General features: G+C 40.0%; 1 long non-coding RNA gene across 1 annotated transcript; it reads right to left on the reverse strand.

The window, feature by feature from the left end:
• Window positions 1–11,552: 11,552 nt before the first annotated feature.
• On the reverse strand, window positions 11,553–12,963 carry LOC147881066 (uncharacterized). The gene is made up of 2 exons (XR_015543999.1): window positions 12,589–12,963; window positions 11,553–11,656 (listed from the first exon to the last, which is right to left on the reverse strand). It is a non-coding gene; the product is annotated as an uncharacterized LOC147881066 (long non-coding RNA).
• Window positions 12,964–20,328: the final 7,365 nt, after the last annotated feature.

Raw genomic sequence — 20,328 nt, forward strand, 5'->3', positions numbered from 1 at the left:
AATTCCAGCAAGGGGGTTCATTCCCAAACACTAAAACATGATGGAGTGGAATGTGGTAAGAGTAACGGTATCAAGCATGGAACAAGCAGTAAATTGTCATCTAAAAGGTGGGAGAGGGGTCACTCGGGACAAGGAGGGAACCACATTGGAATACCAAATCTCTACAATGTATAATAGGCTAAGGCGTGCACAAGATTGACTCGCAGGTTTTCTAGGTAGCAATCGCTATGCATGGAACATTCCAAGAAGAAATGTGTGCCTCGTAGTATCTGAACTAGTAATCGAAAATTGCTTAGTGAAAGAGCATGACCATTCATGAAGTAGGAGCTTCGCCTCATCATGGGATAGTTTCGATATTGTGAGCAAACAGACCAAAAACTTTCGTGTAACAACCAAGTAGCAACGAGATCATGATTAGATGTATCATTTCCAAATGATCTCATAGTCCACACTTCCTAACAGTGATATCTCTAGGAAGTCAAGGAGACATGAAGGAATATGTCGTGTGTCTACATAGCCTAAAACCAATTTCCTAGCTAGCTCGCCATCCCACCTAGTCCATGGCTACATCATGCTCCTATGAGCATTTGATTAGCACGTAAGGGTGAACGATTCGAGACAGACAAGCTTGGGGAGGCGGCTGAGCCAAAAGCATGCATGGACAACAAGCATAAGCGAGGATAGGGAAACAGCTCCATCATCTCAGTTGGCTCCATATTCACATGAGGTGGTTGCATAATGGGATCTTATTAATGCAATTTTCACAAAGTGGGAGAACTTAGAAATCAAAGGGCAAAAAAAAGTCATGGTTAAAGGAAGCAAGCAAGACCCCCATGCAATGAAGGCTTGACCTAAGGAGATCCATGCCATAGCATGGAAGAGTATGCAAGAAATAAAAGAGAAAACTCTCATTATGTCCATGCTTGGTAGAGTTGTGTCTGGTGATCTATCTCTTGAAGAAAGGGCCAATGAGTTTGATGAGTAAGTAAACATCTCTCCTTTTCCTCATGAGGCTTCCACTGATTTTACATTATTGTCTATATACATTGTTTATGAAACTTTGTTTTGTGAAACTAAGATAAATTATACTTATGTTTCAATGCATGCATAAAATATATATGAAAATGCAGAAAACAATGTTCCACGAATTGAACATGACAGATTGGAATGGAGTTCGGGAGGAGTATCCTGAGAGTAGCAAATGGAGAGCCTTGCTCCATACTTTAATGTCTTCAAAAGCATGGTATGTCAAATCCAGTATGCGAACCTAAATGAAACTTATTTTATAATGCAATATTTTTTATCTTTAAAAGTTTTTATGTTGTTGTTTTGACTATTATCTTTAGAGACGTAGCAAGAATGGTACTGAGTCTACCATTATGCCCCCAGCTTCAAGCAAATCATTAATCGAGCTCTCAAAGAAAAAGAGCATCAAACATGACAACAATCAATCATTCTTACTGATAAGATGTTAGAGCCTACTGACTGGGGAGAAGACCATCTACCAAGTTTTTATCGTGTGGTCAATGATGATTGTAATGAATTGGTGAAGAAAGTACTAAAGAATGAGTACACACTTCTTATTGTAGATATACCTTATGGGTTGAATGTTCCTGGATCTACATTTGATGAAGTCCCTTACAAAGCAAAGGATCTCACGATTTTACTTGAGAAATTCATGAGGTAATTATGATGGCAACACTTTAGCCGAGGCGGTGATGAGTGTGATCAATGACAAATGTTGTGGACGTGACCATATTTATTGGTAAGTGGTCCCAACGAAATTCAAAGATGTTTTTTGGTCAATTGTTATTGTTATTGTTTCTTCTTTTGGTAAATTAATATTTTATTTTTGCTCTATGTTGCAGAACGAAGCCTAATGTGAGGCAATTGAAAGGACATTGATTCATCTCTACCACAAAGAACATCTAGGTTGGATATTGGTCAGTGGTGGTGGATAGTAGAAAAAGTATAGGTCATATCAAATTTCCTCAATCTGCAACTTTTACTATTGATCGTTTTATGATTCCTACTATGACAAAGGAATGCATTTGACAATGGACAGGAATGGAGAGATAGTGACTCCATATCACAAACTACAACTCCTCATAAATCATCCATAGATCTATTCTCTAATGAGCATGAGTGGTTACTTGATCTGTTTGTTGGTTTAGGCACAATGACAGCATGTGCTTAAAAAAAGGGTCTAAATGTAATTGTGGTAGAGAAAGATGAAGTTCAATGTGATTATATAAAGAAGAGGGTGACTACAATTAATCACTTGCCTAATGAGCACCAAGAGCTTTGATTGGAAAATGGGAAGTTTGATATGGACTCAGTGGAGCCACCTCACGAGAGCCAACCTCCAAAGCTATTGGAACTCGGTTTTATGGAGCCAGGCAAGCTAGCCAACAGTTGGGAGGATGTTGAAAAAGAGAAAGCAAGTGAGACACTTTGAGAAAAATCTCAAATTGAGAAGAATCATGGAGATGACCTAGATGAAACTTCTAGTAGAATTGAGTAGATAGAAGAAGTGGATTTCTATTGACTAGATTGAAATATGACCAAGATGACGCATCTAGTACAATTGAGTAGAAAGAAAGATGGAACCCACATAGGGAGAAAATTGTTGCCTAAAAGAGGCAAAGCCCAAAAAAGAAGAGAGGAAGCAAGAGAGGAGGCATAAGCAAAGGTGGAGGGGGAGGTGGAGAGGAAGAGCACAAATCCTTGAGTGCAAGACCTATATTTACACATTTGGTGGTGATCATGCAATACAAGGATGGCTTGCAAATCCAAGCCATAGTAATCTTTGCTTCATAAGAGGCTTGAAATGGCAAATGCATCCTTGGATAAATCTTCACACTATTCAAACAAAAAGGGTCACCACCATGAGCAAGGATATACAACTAGCAAACCACATTAAGGGGCATCCTCTATTAAGTCCCTATTGAGAATCACTTTCTTTTTGTAATTACAACACTTTTTGGATGTGTAGATGTAATAGTAGAAATCCTTTTGTTTTGAAATTGTGAAGTGTTTGTTCTAGTTGATTAGAATACATGAGAGCTATTGGCAAGTTGCTACAAACAAGGAGCATGGCTCAAAGACTCATCATGCATGGATGCATGACCACCTCAAAGGTCTAGGAGACCAATGTACCAACATCCTAGAAGTCACATGCCAGGTGATAAATAGACTTATCAAAGCCAATGGCTCCCACAATACATCCCCCTCCTAGCTCTAGGGGCTAATTAGGGACATGGAGCCACACACCATAAATATAAAGCAAAGGACCTTTATTGACTCAATGACATAGGACTCATTATTATAATCATTTTTAGGGGACTACCCAGGGCAGAGTACCCAATCACACAACATTATCTCTCACAATGAGAGATGTCATGTGCACAGCTACTGCGTACAGGTGTATGCACATGTTGAATCCAAGTGTTGACGATGAAGATCCCGGCATGAATGCCCTCGAAGAATATGTCGGTGAAGGCCATAGTAGCAATTGAGTGGAGCAATCACAACATGACTCTCAAAATGTCGAGCTAAGAGTTACTAATAACAGGTAGAAGTCCTCGCGTTTAAGAATTTTGCTGAATTTAGCAAAACCCCCAAATAGATATATAAATCACTGATGAATTTACTCAAATTTCACAAAATGCCCAAATTTTACATCAATTATGATCAAGGAAAGGGGAAATCAGAAAAGGCCCAAAAATTTTATGAGAAGATAGTGTAGGAAAAGTGGCATTGATTTGTTCAAGAGTCAACTTTGAGAGCTAATAGCATGATCTTCAAGCCAAATTCTCAGCAATCAAATGCATCAAGAAGATTCATAGTTAGTGACAAGATACATTCAACCAATATTCATCTTTTTTTTTTTTTAATGATTGTTCAATATCCTCTATCAAATCTAGTCTCTTGCCATTGTGTCGTTGAGCCGTTCTTGATGCTTTTTGTAGAATCAATGAAAAGTGAGCTCACTCTTGATTGGCTGGGAGAAGCATCCACTCAAAATGGCCTTGTGGTGATATTGTGACAATCCCAAAAAACCAACCAGAATACGTATGTTTAATCAGATATTAATAGCCATAACACAAGTTGGAAACACCAGACACCCGAGCCAACAAAATGTCTTTCAAACGTATTCCGATAAACACAGATCACGACTGTCTCCACCAACACAAAGTAACCTTGTGCAGAATCTGTATAATCACAGTCCTTTCTGAAAGATAGGAGAGGACTTGTTTTGGGAAGATTGTAGGCAACGGCCAAGTGATACGAATCGCCCCCACATGGCTCTCTGATGAGATATGAGGAGCTCTTGTATCTGTGTTTGATGAGCTGTCTCTCGATGCGATGGAGGGCATGATTTCCTCGATCTCTAGATCCAGTGGGCTACGTCAAGGGCGATCCCTTGTCTAAAGCGGTCACCTCTGAGGAGGGCTGAAATAGACCAAACCTTGATCGTGCGTGCTTTGTCCCCTCTCTGTGTCGCACGTGGAGTGTGTGTCTCTTGTTTGGCAGCATCGTGGTGGACACTCCCACAGCTATTCCGTTGTGCTCTCATCTCATCAAGCTCCTCTCCCTCAGCCTTACTGGCAAGTGGCTCAGATGCATAGAAGTCTACGACAAGTAAAAAACTAATAATTTAAAAGCTAATAAATAAGTTAATAAGCTTTAATAAGTCAATAAGCTAATAAGTTAAAAGAAATTAAGGTAAAACCTAATAAATAGGCTAAAAGCTAAGGTAAAAGCTAATAAGTCAAAAGCTAATAAATTAAGAGCTAATAAATAAAAAGCATGTAATAAATAAGTATGAAAGCTAATAAGTTAATAATTTAAAGGCTAATAAATAAGTTAATAAGCTTTAATTTATAACTTCTATAAACGATAATAAATATGTTAATAATAAAACATATTAAATAAGTTAACTAGTTAAATAAGATACTTGCTAATCAATAATATAAGTTCAATAAGTTTAATAAGTTAAATAGGTTTAAAAGCTATAAAATTTATCATTATGAACTTTATAAAAAATAACTTTATAATTTCAAGATCCGATGTCAAATCAAATAAAAAATTTCTCAAATCCGTCGCGTCGTAAAGATTTCCCTCAAGCATTTATTCTTTGACGGCTATATTGTGAAAAGAATCTCAAAGCTGGCAGCATAGTGAGACTCCCCAAATAGTACATGCATAGGTTGAGGGGTCCTACCCCTAGAAACCCTAATCTCACCAATACTTATTCTCCATCCTTTCTCATTTGCCCTTTTCCACTTTGCAACCTCCTCCACAAGCTTCTTCTCTGTTGCTGCTTCCTCTCTGTTGCTACGCGAAGATGTCTTTTCCATGCCCAAGAGTTATTTCAAAGCGACATGAAGGTAGGCTTCCTTACGAATTTGTTCTTGCTTCATCCATTCTATGGTTTCTTTCCTGAGCTCTCATTTCTTTCCTAAGCTCTCATTTCTCGCTTCATTTCTTTCCCTTAGCTCTAGAGATGGCACGTCGAAGCCTTCGCAGAGCTCAGCCAGGGGCTGAAATGCCTCATGTCTGGGAAAAAACCATGCTCTAGAGAGGACACACCCTCTTGTGGGGCATTTTTTTCGCATATGCCTAAGGCATTTTAGCCCCATGCATCAGCTCAATCTCTCTAGGGGCCTTTTTTGGACCTCAACCAGGGTGATTTCAGCCAGAGGCTGAAATCATACTCGTTGAGGCCAAATTTTTTTGTAAGTTGAAGTTCATGAATCTTTGTTTGCTTCAAGTTCATCTTCAAGTTCAAAGATGCAAAGTTTGAAGTTTGAAGCTTCATGTTTCATTTTGGTTTTAAAGATTAGAAGTTTTTTTCATTACTATTTCAGTACCTACTTTTATGTTTCAAGCTATTGTTTGTATTTTGTTTGTTTTACATTTTGTAGAAATGTTGACCGATCAAATGCGGGTCCTAGCAAGCGTGCGAGGCGAGGAGGTAGAGGGAAGGGGAGAGAAAATGATGAGCCTCTTGAGGTCATTCCCTCATTGGCAATCTTTTTGCCCTACCTTAAGAATATGCTCTCAATGAGTATTATGATGACATTCAACTGGAGAAAAGAAAAAACATGTTCACCTCTCTTAAGATAAGGGAGTCTAGTGACTTGCGTGGTGTTTCAAAGATTGAGAATCTTGCTACAAAAAAAATAGAGCTTGACCAAGCAGCACATAGTGTAGTCTTTAGGTACAAACCGATTTCCCTAAGGTATTCTCCTTTGCAAATTATTGGATATATACTTCTTACTTATATACTTATTTTCCTCATAAATATTATAGATATTTCACCCATCGCCATTGCAGGGGTTGGACAAAGATTTCCAACTGTGCCACCTCTATGTATCCTACGACAATGCATGACCATTCACAATGAGAATTGGTGAATTGTCCATGGTCGCTTGACTTCTCTAGTGGTAATGTCCTCACAAGGGAGCTTGACCTTTATTTTAGGTATTCAACAACCAAGAAGATGAAAGAGTCCCCAATGGTAATCGCTTTACCCATGAATTTGAACAAACCTTTCAGATTCTAGAAGGAAAGTAAACCACTTCTAAGACTACCAAAATTTGTTTGAAGGTTTAAGATCAACAAAAAGGATTATTTTAGAGAGGGGGGTAAATTATGAGGGTAATAAAATGTACATAAATTAATTGAGAAAATACTTTAAAAGGGGGTTAGTCCATATACCCTTAACCAAATAATTAATTAAGAAAAAAGGAAAAAAAGGGGGTTATTCCACACCCTTAGAAAAATCCATATATATTACCAAAATTATATGACAAAAGAAACTAATTAAATGATCATAAAAAATGGAATGAAATCCTAAGATAAGTAAAAAGGGGGGTTTAGATACTTAAAAAGTGTTTTTATTAAAAAAATTTGGTGCTACAAAGAGTTTCCTATGTTTATGTATATACATATATATATATATGAGAAATAAATAACTAGAGAGACATATATTAAAATCAATTTTCTTTAAAAAGAAGGGAGAATAAAATAAGTGAAGAGAATACAAAGCAATTAAAGGATACATACATATATATATATATATATATATAAATGTATATATAAAAATGTTACTTAAAGGGGAAAAAAAGCTAGTTAAGCGAGAAAAAGAGTTATCTTTATAAAATAGAGGAAAATTGCAACAACTAAAATAAGGAACAATAAAAAAGATTAAAGACTAATGTGTGCTAAAGGACTAAGACTAAAATACTTATATTATATATATATATGCGTGTGTGTGAAAGAAAATATAGGAGATGATAGAGTGAGTGCCATGACGTGTGGGTTTCATAATGGTGTTTAAACACTGAGTGGCTAAGGTGACACTATAGCAGGGCACAGGGAAATCGAAAACAGGCCCGACCATTTGGAAGAGGAAGCAAGCAGGAGGATTAACTATCTCAGTGCTTTGAAGAGCTTCTAAGCATAAAAGAAGGGCAACTCGACTATAAAATAGGTTTTGGCATGGTAGGGTGCATTAACACTCCACCGTTTTGCCACCCCATACGCACATGGTCTAAGCTTAACTTTGCCCAACAACCATTGCCACCTATTATCCTAAATGTTTTTTGCTAATTTTAATTAGAAATACATTTTACTCCTCACCCTATATCACAAGTGGTGGGTGTGATCATGGATAACTTAGTATAGATTAATATTTAGAAACATTAATTATCCAAAACGTACAATATCAATGGGAAATCTTTGTATGTAAAAGAGGATAATTAATAGCTATACATAGTCTAAAAGATAAATGGGGTAAAAAACAAGAGGATTAATTAAAAAGTACCCATGACACAAGAGGTCTATTACACCCATACTAGAGATCAATTCAAGTTTACATACATCAGTCAAATATGCTTAAAAGATAAATAGAGTTTGTGTCACCAGATCAAACCATACAAGTAATACTATATGTGTTACTTATCCATAAACGGATGCTAATAGTATCAACATCTAACCAAGGCCAAATACTGGGAGTCTTGGTAAAGCATTCATCCATACAATTACTGTCATAAAAAAGCATTGTCTTAGCTAAACAAAGAAATTTATAAATATATATATATACGGTTGTTAAGTGAAATTAAATTAATTTAAAAGAACAAGTGCCATTTATTTAGGGGGAAAATAACTTAAATGCCAACTATTCAGAGAACAAAGCCAACCATGCAGGGGGGCATCTTTATTTATAAAATGTCAAAGTAAAAAAATGGGGGGGGGGTTTTGATCTCGCTCATGAGTGTTGGTAAGTTGAAGAAAAAATGAAAGTATTAGAGGGGGTTTAGGGTGGGCTTATTAATTTAGGGATTAAATACTACTTAAAATGAAAATATTAAGAAGGGGGATAGCTTTGACTAGGGATTAGTTAGGGAAGAGATTACTTGGGGGGGTTTCCAGAGACAAGAGAAGTAAGGGGGGGGGGGAGTGGGGATAATGTGAATAACTAAATGTTAGTAACTACATGAATGTATGTAAGTGTAGAAAATGTGTGTGTGTGTGTGTGTGTGTGTGTACCCACCCTCACCGAAGGGGACACCACAAGATGGGGGCAAGACACCCATCAGGTGGTGTCTTGCCCTACACCAAAAGGTCCAAAGAGGAAGCCTCTTTGTAAGTGTTTGCAAAAAGGGATTATATCATGATTGTTTGCAAGTGGATATTTGTTTTATGATCTTCAAGTTGTTCAATGGAATAAGACACATCGTGGAATTTCTATAACTATTTGGAGACAATCATGCACTATGCACAATGATTGTGTAGCTATGACAATTCCAACAAAAAGTAAAACATGGAAGGGATAAGTCATTCCTGAAGCAGAGTCGTAGAAGAACCTCACAACTTTATAAGAGTTTAACAAGCAACGTGGCACGTGGCATGTGCCATGTGGCTAACCCAACCAAAGATTAGCAACGTGACACATGGTTAACCCAACCAAAGGTTAATAGGGTTTGGGTGTGTGTGTTTTTAAAAAATAAAACCTTTTAACAACACAGCACATGATGCTCAAATAAGGGTGGATAATAAATTACTCATTTTATGGGTGTACATAAAATATATATACAATTGGTACAAAAGTGTCGAATCCATCAAGTAGTCCAAGCTCCAAGGTTAGGGTCCACTTCCTTGCCACCATCCAAACCAACCATTTGTTAGAACAATATCGTTGAATTTGGGTAGACACTTAATGCCTATATTCCTTGAGTTGTTATCGCTTTACTTATTTGAACAAACCTTTCAGATTTCAGAAGGAAAATGAAACCACTTCTAAGACTGCCAAAATTTGTTTGAAGGTTTAAGATCAACAAAAAGGATTATTTTAGAGAGGGGAGTAAATTATGAGGGTAATAAAATGTACATAAATTAATTGAGAAAATACTTTAAAAGGGGGTTAGTCCATACCCCTAACCAAATAATTAATTAAGAAAAAAGGAAAAAAAGGAGGTTATTCCATGCCCTTCGAAAAATCCATACACATTACCAAAATTATATGATAAAAGAAACTAATTAAATGATCATAAAAAATTGAATGAACTCCTAAGAAGTATTAAGTGAAAAAAGGGGTTTAGATGCTTAAAAAATGTTTTTATTAAAAAATTTGGTGCTACAGAGAGTTTCCTGTGTGTGTGTGTGTGTGTGTGTGTGTGTGTGTGTGTGTGTGTGTGTGTGTGTGTGTGTGTGTGTGTGTGTGTGTGTGTGTGTGTGTGTGTGTGTGTGTGTGTGTGTGTGTGTGTGTGTGTGTGTGTTTGTGTAAAGAATGAGAAATAAAAAGAAATAAATAACTAGAGAGACATATATTAAAATCAAATTTCTTTAAAAAGAAGGGAGAATAAAATTAGCGAAGAGAATACAAAACAATTGAAGGATACATACATACATACATACATATATATATATATATATATATATATATATAAAAGCATATATAAAAATGTTACTTAAAGGGGAAAAAAAGCTAGTTAAGGCGAGAAAGATAAAATTACAACTAAAATAAGGAACAAAAAAAAAGATTAAAGACTAATGTGTGCTAAAGGACTAAGACTAAAATACTTGTGTGTGTGTGTGTGTGTGTGTGTGTGTGTGTGTGTGTGTGTGTGTGTGTAATGAAATATAAGAGATGATAGAGTGAGCGCCATGACGTGTGGGTTTCATAAGGGTGTTTAAACACTGAGTGGCTAAGGTGACACAATAGCGGGGGGATCAAGGGCAAAGGCAAGGTCTCTAAGTGGCAAAACAGGCATGAACAAAAAGGGTTGATCATACCACAAAGGAAACTTACGCTAAACAAATCATAAGAACCCATTATAGGTCCGAGAGAGATAAACTTACATATACAACTCAAGAGAAATGGTGTAGGAGTACTATACGTAGTGTTGGGAAGTCTTAATGGCTTTGAGCAAGGTGGCAGAGTCACCAAAGAACCTGGTGAAGGTAGAGGTAGACCGAGAACTTGCCATCTACTTTGTCGCAGAGGGAGAGGCAACCATGGCGACGTCAAGTAAGAAGAAAAAGGTGGTCAAGAAGCAGACCCAGAGAGAGACGTCAAGTAGAGAAGCAACATCAAGAAGTACAAGGCCCTTGTAAAGAGCAGAGCTCCAAGGAAGGCATGGAGATGGAAAAAAAGGAAGGCGGCCCGAAGAGCAGTTTAGACAAACGTGATCAAAGGAGAAAAGAGTTAAACGTGCAGTTTGGAGACAGTTGTAATGTCAAGACAGTTCGGAGCGCACCAATGTATTGGCGAAACGAAGCACGGCAAGGCAAGCACAAGGAAATCAAAAAGAGGCCCGGCCATTTCAAAGAGGAAGCAAGCAAGATGCAAGCAAGAGGATTAACTATCTTAGCGCTTTGAAGAGCTTCTAAGCATAAGAGAAGGGCAACCCCACTATAAAATAGGTTTTGACACGGTAGGGTGCATTAACATTCCACCGTTTTGCCACCCCATACGCACATGGTCTAAGCTTTTCTTTGCCCAACAACCATTGCCACCTTATTATCCTCAATTTTTTTTGCTAATTTTAATTAGAAATACATTTTACTCCTCACCCTATATCACAAGTGGTGGGTGTGATCACGGACAACTTAGTATAGATTAATATTTAAAAACAGTAATTATCCAAAACGTACAATATCAATGGGAAATCTTTGTATGTAAAAGAGGATAATTATAGCTAAATGTAATAATGTCATAAAAACAAAGTGTGTGTGTGTGTGTGTGCATGCATGCATGCATGCGTGCATGTGTGTGTGTGTGCACGCACACACACGTGTGTGTGTGCACGCACACACACACGCGTGTGTGTGTGTGTGTGTGTGTGTGTGTGTGTGTGTGTGTGTGTGTTTCAAATAAAAAACCTTTTAACAACATGGCACACAAAGCTCAAATAAGGGTGGATAAAAAATTATTCACTCTATGGCCGTTCATAACACAAAAGTTGGTGAATAATTGTCGAATCCATGAGGCAGTCCAAGCTCCAAGGTCAGGGTCCCCATTAGGTTAACCACTAAAAGTTGCTAGGTGGTGGGCAAAAAAATGATTTTGCACAACTTTATAAAATTAAAGCTTGGATAAGTCCTAGCCTAGCATCACTTTTATTGAAGAGGGGAGTCTACATACCTGCCACCATCCAAGAAGCAAAACAAGAAGAACTAGTTTTAACTTTAGTTGGGAAGACAAGTGTCATAAACACCCCTCCCTTGTTATTGGAGTCACAATAAAAATTAATGCTTGGTCATAAACTTATCAAGCATAATGTAAATACAAGAATGTTTGAGTAAAAAGTGGGTTTAGAGGCTATAGAGGAAAATTGAACCTCTGTAGAAGGGGGTTAGATGACATGAGTGTGGAAGGGGAGGGATCTATGGAAGAAGTGTGGGTGAGAAATGCTAGAAGATCTATTTATTGAAAAAACCAAGCAATTTGTGTCTTAAAATAGAGGGAAATTTGATACAAATTACTAGAAAAAAAGGGGGGGATTGGATATTGTTTTAAGGGATATTGAAAGGGGGAGAACTAAGAAAAAAGTTAGGGGAATAAAGTGTGTAGAGAAGGGGGAAGGAAAGAGACGAAGGAGGGGAGCAAAAAAAGTGGAAGGAGGCTAAAACAATAAGGGAGAGAATGTAATATATATATATATAATTATTAAAAAAAGGGGGGGTTTATTAAAGAATATATATAATTAGAGGGGGGGCACACAGGTAAAAATATATATAATTGAAGGGGGGGAAATTATTAATGAATATCTATATTTAGAGAGGGGGCGGGCAAAAAAAATATCTATAATTAGAGAGGAGGGGGGATTTATTAAAGTATATATATACTTAGAGAAGGGGGAAATATATATGTGTGTATATACTTAAAGAGGGGAAGGGGGGGGGGAACACAGTGCATATATACAGAGAAGGGAAATTTCTTTATAATTAGAGAGGGTGGGGGGGGGAAAGTCGAATCTAAATAATGGGAAGGACTTATACAACAAATAAATAGAGAGGAGGGGGGAAGGCATAGACTGTAAATCAAAAAAATAAGGTAGGCCAAGGACGTGTAACCTTTTAGACCGTGTGAATCTGTCGTGGCCATGTGAAGCGCCGGGAGCGATACTCGAGGAAAGCGGAGCGTGCTAGATGCCTTAAAGGCCATAACGTGTAAGCAGTACCCGAGGAGAAGGTATAGGCCGTCAGTTGTGAGACGCTGGGCAGCACGGACGCCAGCGGCAGTCAACGAGACCATGACTGGAGCTAGGTAATAGTTCAATGTATCTCGGGGCAGACTGCAGAGGTTAGGACATTTGAGAGTACGAAGCACAGAGTGTAGAGCTGTGGTGGAGAGTCTAGAGCACGGCGAGCGTGAGAAAATACTGAGCAAGGGACTTAGGGATAGTGGGCAAAGAAGACTATGGGTGGGAGGGTTTAATAAATAGGATAGGGTAGGGGGAGTCGGGAGAGTCGAGACATTGGGGATTTTTTTGGGGCAGTGGGGGTATTTAAGACCAAGCCACATAGTATATGAAGCAGCGTGTGGGTTAGTTTACCTTTGATAGGATGAGAGTTGGGAGTAACACAGGCTATAAAGAGGACTAGCGTCACTAGAGGTAGGAGAAAGGTATTATAAAAGAAAAAAACTAAGTAGCACCAATAAAGAAATAGGGGGGGTGTTTTTGGTGGTTTAGGGATAACTAAATAATACGGAAAAAAAATTTTAGAATTAAACTTTAGGAGAAAGGAAGTAATACACCTAGGAAAAATGTAAGGAAAATGATTATAAATTATATAAAAAGTTGTAAATGCTTTTCAATTTAAAAAAAGAAACTCAAGAAAAATACAAAGCAAAAATAAGGAGAAGATAAGGACCATAAGAAATAGGAAAAGTTATGAAAGGAAAATCAAATAATAAACAAAATTTAAGGAACTAGAGCACAAATGAGGAGAATTAAGATACAAACTGGGGAATAAATGAAGGAAAAAATAGGGACTAGAAAAATTAAAGTGTAAATACTTAAATTTTTAATTTGAGGATAGAGAGAGAGAGAGAGAGAGAGAGAGAGAATGTAGGGGAGAAAATAGACAAAGATTACGAAAAGTTTAGAAGAATATTTAGGAAAACAATACAGTAAAAAATGGAAATAATAGGTAAAATAATGAGCAGAATTAGGAAACAAGAACAAGTAAAAAATAGGGGAGACTTAGGAGAAATTTGTTTTAAAATAACGAAATTAAGGGAAGAGGGACAAATTTGTTTTAATAGAAGAGGATATATAGTGTGTGTGTGTGTGTGTTGTTATGGATAAAATTGTCTAAGGAAAAAGGCATTAATATGTATGTGTGTTTGTATATGTGGCAATAGTATAATCAAATATGGTGTGCATAGGGCCCAAGGTTGAGGTGGCAAGGCATGACCATGTGCCACCCTTCCATGTAGGAGGACCCATAAGGTGTGTTGTACATAATCCATAATGGTAATATTATAAAATGCAAGGTGGCATGGCTCCTCCATGTGCCACCCCTCCACCTAGGATGCAATAATTGAGATATGGCTCAAAGTCCATGGGAGAAGCAATATAAAATGGGTGGAGATGGCTATTATATTGAGTTATTCCCTCCATATGGGATAGGCCCATGTGGGGGAGGTATAGAAGGACAAAGAGAGCTAGTTAAATAATGGGGAAAGTAGGATGAGGTGGCAAGATTCCTTGTGCCAACCCTCCACTTGTCCTCCTAGAGGTTTGAACCTATTAAAAAATTGGAAAGAGACCAAGGGAGTATCATAGACTTGAGATATGGGGCTTGATTTATGTGGAAAATTGAGGCAAAGGGTTGTCGCATACAATTGAGAGTGCGTACCCACCTAGCCCACATGGGAGACTTTTCCACACACACCATGCATGTGGGAGGATACATTAATGTGGAGAGACCCCCTCTTTTGGCTATAAAAGGAAGGGGCAATTCCTTGATGGGACACGCTCATTCTTGTAAAGCCACCTAGCTAGTATTTTGATATTTCCCTCTCATCCCTCCTTTCCAATAAAGTATGGTTCACTTCCCTTGATGTCTACATCTCAACATTCCTCTTCTCTCTCTCTCCTTCTTCCGTTCTTGCTTCCGTTGAGAGCACTCTCAACTGGTATCAGAGCCTGGGAGATCTAGCTGAGCGTGCGTGAATGCTTGAAGCTCAGCAGCTCTGTGGGAGGAAGGAGAAGCTCTGTGGGAAGCTTTGTGGGTGACTTTACTTGCATCCGAGTGTGCAGAGACCTTGGAAGAACCTTTGGAAAAGTCACTTTGGCTTTACGAAGTGGTTTTGAGAGCCTGTTAAGAGCTTTCAAAGAAAAAGTCGTTTTTTGAGCTTTTCCCTGTTCCGTTCGATGACAGAGACTCCATATTGACTTGTAGAGGCAACTATTGCTTGCTTTTGGTGTCCACATTACTTCAGGAGCTTGGAAACACCTTCATTCTTGAATCTGGGATCATTTCAATGGATTTCTGACTCACTGTGTCAGTTCCTGCGTTTTTTGCCCGAGTGTTGGAACTCAAGTTTGGAGCAACCATTTGCAGATCTGTCAGTTCCGGTGGACTCAGGAGGTCCTAAAACTTCTATGTTGCTCATCATTCGCACTCCGGTGGAGTTTACAGATAGCTCTGTTTCAAAAAACGTTTTTCAGTCTGTGTGTTGGACCCAGTGATTGAGACCACGGTTTCCAAAACCGTCTATCCCATTGCGTTCCGGACGCCCAAAAACCCCTACCTATCAGTTCTTGCGTGATTCGGTGGAGGATTTTCAGAGTTATAAATCTCTGTGTATTCGATTTCGTCTCTCTGTTATGCATTTTTCATACTAAGGTTTTGAAACCTTAGATTTATGCCACATGGCAGTGGATAAGTGTTGACTCCCATTTCTCACTCATCGGTTGGGATTTTGGAGTTCTGGCAGAAGAGAGATATTTGTGAATTTTCTTGCTGATTCCGATTATGCAATGGCGCCCATGTTTTGAGGCATCTCAGGTTCTATTTTTAGTAGCGCTCATTACTGTGGGACTATGATTTCTTGAGCATACCTTATGCAGATCACTCTGGTTGCAGTTTGAGTAGTGTGCGCTCATTCGTGGTGTGCATTGGGTTGCAGTGGATGATTTATAGGCCATTTGGATGCATTGTGGTCCTTGTTGGATGCGCTGATAGGCCCAAATTGCCTTGTGGGATGCTATTTTTTATGAACGCTTTGCACATGGATGCTATTTTATGCTGAGGGACAGCTTTGAAACATTGCAGGTGATGCACTGATAGTGCTATGCTCTCTTGGATGAGACATTATTGATGCATATGCCAGTGGACAGTGTTTATGCTTGAGTCATTTGGCACTTATTGGCATTTTCTTTTGGGCCAGATTTGCTCATATGGATGCATAGTATATGCACATGAGTCAGATGCTTTGAGTTTTGAGTTTTTTGGTGATATTTCACTCTATAGTGGCATACACATTTGGGTGCACTTGGTATTTGGTGTGATTCTCTCTTGCAGGCACTAGCATTTGGGATTTTTCTTTATTTTGAACCCTTTAGCAACCAAACGGGCCTTGTACCTAGGCACATCATCACCTGTGACCTTCATTTTGTAGACCCATTTACATGGCAATGCTTTCTTTCCATGTGGCAAAGAAACCAAGTCCCAAGTCTTATTCTTCATAAGTGAACTCATCTCTGATTGCATAGCATACTCCCACTTGCGTTGATCCTCACGCATCATAGCCTCTCTGTAGCAAGAAGGCTCCCCGCAATCAGTAAGCATCACATAGTCTACCCCTGGAACAAACCTATCAGGCGGTCTAGACACTCTAGATGATCTTCTCAATGGCATTTCAGCTTGCTGTCCCACTTGCATATCAGCCACATTTGGCTCATCATTTCCACCAATAGATGATCCATCATCTACCCTTGATTGTATACCTGTGGGAGTACTTGGTGGCACCATTTCTTGCACATTTGGTGCATGGACAGCTTGCTGTCTATCAACATATGTAGGTGGATTCACATCCTGGAAAGTTATTTTTCTCATTTCCACATCCCTCATGGGTGCCTTATGCATCTTTTGCTCATTGTAGACCACATCATGGCTGCGTATGATCTTCTTTGCTTCTGGATCCCAGAGACGATAGCCCATCTCTCCACTTTCACCATAACCCAGAAAGATGCATTTCCTAGACTTAGGATCTAGCTTCTTTCGAAGCTCTTGTGGCACATGTGCATATGCCTCACACCCAAATATACGCAAATGAGAGTAAGAGGGCTTCTTGCCACTCCATGCCTCTTCAGAAATACCACCATCCAAACTCTTACTAGGTGATCTATTGATCACATGCACTGCAATCTTCATTGCCTCAGTCCAAAAACCACCAGAAAGACTTGCATTGGAAAGCATGCATTGCAACCTTGCTTGAATGGTACGGTTCATCTTTTCTGCAACTGGATTTTGCTCTAGAGTACGAGGGGATGTGAGCTCCCTCTGAATCCCACGTGTATCACAGAAATGCTGAAAGTCATGAGAGAGATACTCTCCACCATTATCAGTTCGTAGGCATTTAAGCGTTCTACCGGTCTTTCATGCAAAGACCAAACACATTGAGGTCAGGTACCATTTCATCAGGGAGGTACTTGAGGACAAGCGCATAGAGCTTGTCAAGGTTCATACAGATGATAACCCTGCAGATATGCTGACGAAGAGTCTACCTAGTCAGCGGTTTGAGTATTGTCGTGTATTGATGGGCATTGGATAGTATGCTCACTAGTTGTTTCTCTCTTAAAGGCACATTGTCCTTTAAGTGGGAGGTTGTGGGGGTTAAAGGTCACTGTGCCTTAACCCCGGTTATGTACAATACTCAAACACATATATAAATGAATGAAAAAGAAGATTAGGGTAGTTCTACACCCACCAAACTTGTGTGGCTCTCTGTCTCTCTCTCTCTCCTTCTTCCGTTCTTGCTTCCGTTGAGAGCACTCTCAAATTCCGCCTCAAGCTTAAATGGGAGAATCCAAAAACTATGGTGCTAGCACATGAGATTGCTCAAAAGTTTGACAAAGTTCAGTCTGACCCCGCTTCAAAGAAGACGATTGTCCCTCCGCATCCCCCTCCATTCCTGCAACAACAACCTGGGGGGTCTAACTCAGGGGCATACCCCCACCCCTCAGGGATGTATCCACCGCCTCCACCTCAGATGTATGGTCCTCCCTTAGCTGCTTACCCTCAACAAGGTGGATATCCTCATCCTCCGCCTCGAAGATTTCCCCAGCCTCGACCACGAGCCCCCCTCCTCTCTACTCCCGTGGCCCCTCCAACTAAAGAGGCCCCCCCTGCAACAGAACCTGGAGTCAATGACCTAGCCAAGGCCCTGAATGATCTTCGGCTTGAGATGGTGGGCATCAGAAATCAAGCCAACCGCCCTCCAAGAGATCGTGCTAATGTTGTATGCTACGAGTGCCAGCAGAAGGGTCATTATCGCACAGAATGCCCCAATATTCCAAGGGTGAATCTTCTAAGTGAGTCGGGCACTGAGGATTCTGATGTGGAGATCCTTGATCTCAGGAAAAGAACTCGTGCTACCTTGGACCCCTCTCCAAACCGTGGACCCGGGCCGCCCCAGGAAGAAGGTGTCCTTCTCAGAGCCCTCAGACGCTGAGATGGCAGACCCACCAACAGAGAAGACTAAAAGATCTCGCAGGAGTAAGTGGTCACCCTCGGATTTTCCCATCGGCTCAGGGCAAGAGGACTATTCGGTTGTTCAAGACCTTGCTCATCGTTCTTTGAGCATCACACTCCCTCAACTAATAGCATTAAGCCCTAAGGTGAGACGTGAGCTGCAGCAAGGTCTCTCAACAAGGAAGAGCAAGAAAAAGGGAAAGGTACGAGAGGTATCTTCTATCTCTGAAGAAATTGATCGGCACCCACACACAGTAGATGTCATCATAGATAATTGCCGTGTCAAAAATGTGTGTGTTGATGGGGGAGCTGCATGTAATATCATGGTGCCCCGTATCATGAAGAAATTGAATTTGAAATGTACAAGGCGTTCCTCCACTCGAATCAAGGTACCAGATGGTCGACGACTCGCCACCATGGGAGTCATTGAGGATTTGCCCATCACTGTCAACGGGCTGACCACCACTGTCAATTTCTATGTAGTGGACATTGAAGATACAGGCAGAAGTTACCCTGCCATACTCGGGAGACCATGGTTGAGAAAAAGTGATGCAGTCAGCTATTGGAAGACAGGACACATGTCTTTTGGTGCTTCCAAGGAGAAAATCCCTGTGCAACCTGGTGCCATGGAACCGGAAGAAGAAGAGGAGCATGACAGTGATACTCTCTCATCTTCAGTGTCTGAGTCTGAGTCCATGGAAGAATCAGACGGGGGGGGGAATTCTCAGAGGAGGAAGTTTACATGATGGGGGTGTCTCCGACCCTGCCACCTACAGAAAAGATAACAGCTAGTCCTCAACAGCTCGAATCAATGCTTTCTCCAGACCTCACTCCAGGTGAGAAAGATGAGTTTCTTAAAATGTTCAAAGATTTCCTTGACCTCTTTGCAACTAGCTACCACCACCTTCGCCATGTGACTACCATAGAGCACAAGATAGAGCTGAAGCTGATGCAAAGCCTGTGGCTCAGAAGTATCGGAGATTAGGGCCCCTACAGACCGACGCTTTGCGATCAGAGTTGCAGAAGCTTGTAGAGGCTGGGTTTATTGTTCCGATTCACAATACTGAATGGGTTTCACCAGTGGTAGTCATCCCAAAGAAAAACAACAAGTGGCGGGTCTGCATCGACTATAAGAAGCTCAATGCTGCCACCAAGAGGGATCATCATCCTCTACCCTTTCAAGACCTCATTCTTGAGAAGGTAAGTGGACATGAGATGTATACTTTCTGTGATGGTTACTCTGGGTTTTATCAAATCAGAATTGCCGAGGAAGATGTGCTTAAAACCACATTTGCCACACCCTGGGGGACATTTGCATTCAAAGTAATGCCATTTGGGCTCACCAATGCTCCTGCCACCTTTCAAAGATTCATGCAGATGGTGTTTGCTCCTTATTTGGGGGATTTCTTGGAGGTGTTTTTAGATGATTTCTGTATATTCTCATCACGTAAGGAGCACATCATGAAGGTTAGATTGGCCTTCCAAAGGGTCAATGATGCAAATGGCAGTCTCAACCCTGAGAAATGCACCATTGGAGCCACTCAAGGGAGGTTATTGGGACATGTTGTCTCATCCGAGGGCATCAAGCCTGACCCCGAGAAGGTAGAAGCCATCCTCAAGCTCTCCCCACCTACAACCAAACGTCAGGTACGCTCATTTGTCAATCTAGCAGGATACTATCGCCGCTTCATTGATCAGTATGCTGCTTTGACACGGCCCATGACTATGCTATTAAAAGATGGGGTTGATTTCTCTTGGAATGAGGATTGTGATCATGGGTTTGCACAAATCAAGAATGCTCTGGCTTCAGAACCCATTCTACGCAATCCAGACTGGTCAAAGACCTTCTATATCAATCCTGGGTTTGGAGAGCACACTCTGGCAGGTATTCTTCTCCAGCAAGGGGAGGATCGGTTCATGTATCCCGTTCGATTTGCTTCTCGACAATTGCTCGACACTGAGCGACGCTATTCAGAGGCCGACAAGCATGCCTTGTCTTTGGTGTTTTGCATTGAGAAATTTAAGCATTATGTGGCTGGAAGGTCCTTCTTTATACTCACTGACACTGGTCTTGCAAAGCAGGTTCTTCAATCACCAAATCCCATG

The sequence above is a fragment of the Dipteris shenzhenensis genome, chromosome 31 (assembly GCF_047967505.1).
Source record: "Dipteris shenzhenensis isolate YYH24624 ecotype China chromosome 31, Dip_SZ_1.0, whole genome shotgun sequence".
In the NCBI taxonomy this organism is placed as follows: Eukaryota; Viridiplantae; Streptophyta; class Polypodiopsida; order Gleicheniales; family Dipteridaceae; genus Dipteris; species Dipteris shenzhenensis.